Here is a 2,444-nt window from a genome sequence, read left to right as displayed (position 1 = left end):
CCTGCTGTAAAATGTTAATTTGGCTGAGGCTGGTCTTTTTGCAGACTTTTTTTCTCTCCCCCGAGCCATCCAAGACAGCTTCCATGGACCCACAGTTATCCTGTGGGCTTCAACTTGAGCCTCAATTTTTACTTTGCCCACCCCTGGTATAGTATAATCTCAGTCCACGAGGGCCGGTGTCCCTGCAGGTTTTAGATCTCACCTTGGGTCAACACACCTGAATCACATGATTAGTTCGTTACCAGGCCTCTGGAGAACTTCAGGACATGTTGAGGAGCTAAATTAGCCATTTAAATCAGCTGTGTTGGTTTGAGGACACATCTAAAACCTGCAGGGACACCGGCCCTCGTGGACTGAGATTGCCCACCCCTGTACTATACGGTTTTATTTAAAGCAGGCTTGGATTTCTTTTGTACTGAAGGAAAAACCTACTCAAGCAGTTTAATGGCCTCACATTAAACTCTAGCATACTTGGGTATATAGAGGAGCTCCTAATTGACTCTTTGACTACAAGGTGCTCTGGTCCTGTACCTGCAACAACCACAGTTCATCACCCCTCCACCGTGCTTGACACTTGGTGTGAAGTGCTGATTGAGATTTTTACCAACTGTGTTTTTTGGTTGACTCTGCAGAATTTTGAAAGGCCAAGCTGCCACATTCTTTTCAGAAGAGAAGAGGCTTGCTCCTGGCAACCCTTACAAACAACCAATACTTGCCCTGCTGTTTTCTAATCATACTGTCAGGAACGCTAACATTTAACATGCTAACTGAGGCCTGTAGAGCCTGACATAAAGCTTCTTTGGCAGTTTCTCTCTCTGACCCTGGGGTGAATTTGTTGAGACATCCAATTCTGGGAAGATTGACAGCTTGACACAACATGCCTCATTCACACCCACCTAAGTGTTTTCTATCTAGCAGTCACACACATTCACAGTATGATGAATGGATTGGAGAGCAATTTTGGATACTGTGGCATGCAAACGAGAGCACGCAGGGATCGAACCACCAAACTTCTAATTAGCAGATAACCTGCGCTGCTTCTTGAGCCACAGCCATCCCATGTTTTCGACTTGTGAATAGCTTTTCTTACTGTAGAATGATTAACTAGAAATTTCTTGGGAAAGGCCTATAATATATTCCCATCAATCTGGGATATATTAAATCCCAGGTTGGGCAACAATTGCTTCTTTAAACTAATTTCTGATGTCGTTCCTATTGTGGCACTGTGTGCACATCTGAATGCTCCAGACCAGCAAACTGCCCAAACCTCTGCTTTCACAGAGATGCTCACACTTGCTGATGACCGTTTGATTAGCAGCACCTACTTCTCCTTTTAATTCCTGTAGAAGGAGCAGGAGTGCACTTAATTTTTTTTCCAACAGTACGTCTGTATTTTGACAAAATAAATAATGGCATAGAATAATATGTCCTGTTTTGTAATTCATCTGAGGTTTATTTAAACAATTTTCAGATTTTCTGAGGATCAGATGACTTATTATGTCCGTGACAAAACCTCAGAGGTTCTTTTTCACTATGACTTCATGAGGTTTGTTTTCAATGAATAAAAACTGAAAAGTGAAGTTTTAACACACTGCAATAAAAAGGCACTTTAGGTTCTCTTCATTTTCTTTATTTTATTAAAAATTGCCCAAAAAATACCGATTAATTATCTGAACATTATTAGTGATAGGCTTCTTGAATATGCATATGTACAAACAGGGCATAAGAATGATAAAATCATAAATACTCTTCCAACAAAACTGCAATATTAGAAGCGAGCACTGTTAGAAAATAAAGATTAACATGAGTTGCTTTTATTCCTGATAAGAAGCAGATTTGGGATCTGCCGTCACTCTTTACAAAGATAAACAAGCTTACTTTTCACACAAGTCCACATCCGTGTTGTTGCTTTGCCTTTCACCTCCACTTTTTGGTTGCATGTAAAAATCATCTCAGCACCTTAGTCTCTTAGGAACCCAAACAATGTTCCTACGATCAAATCTCTCCTATTAGGAAGATTAAAATGCACCAACTCTAATACAGTATTTTCTCTTTACAGAGAATTGTAAAAAGCACCGCGCTATTAGGTTTATGAAGGTTTTTAAGCCATAAGAGGAAGTGCTAGGCATGCTTTAAATCTATATTTCTCTGCAAGCACCATACCCCAGAAAGACAGTCTTACAGTATGTTTATTTCCCACTAAGTCACCCTTCAAAAAGGCACTACAAGTCACACAAAAAGCGCTACACTAATGTTAATGAATAATGTACTAATGCCCAGTTTTAAACATAACATTAGGCCTGACAAGCAGTGGAAATGGTCTTTTAATATCCTTTTATGCCTTTTATAAGTTTGAGGTCACAATTTTAGATTATTAAATATTTACTTAACATGGAGAACTCGCTAATTGAAGCGTTTGTTGTGCAGCTTTTTTCTCGTTTGAC

The sequence above is a fragment of the Diplotaxodon limnothrissa genome, linkage group LG13 (genome assembly GCF_057381915.1).
Source record: "Diplotaxodon limnothrissa isolate DT_005_m linkage group LG13, D_limnothrissa_male_GT1.1, whole genome shotgun sequence".
NCBI lineage: Eukaryota > Metazoa > Chordata > Actinopteri > Cichliformes > Cichlidae > Diplotaxodon > Diplotaxodon limnothrissa.
Note: the sequence above shows the minus strand (reverse complement) of the source record.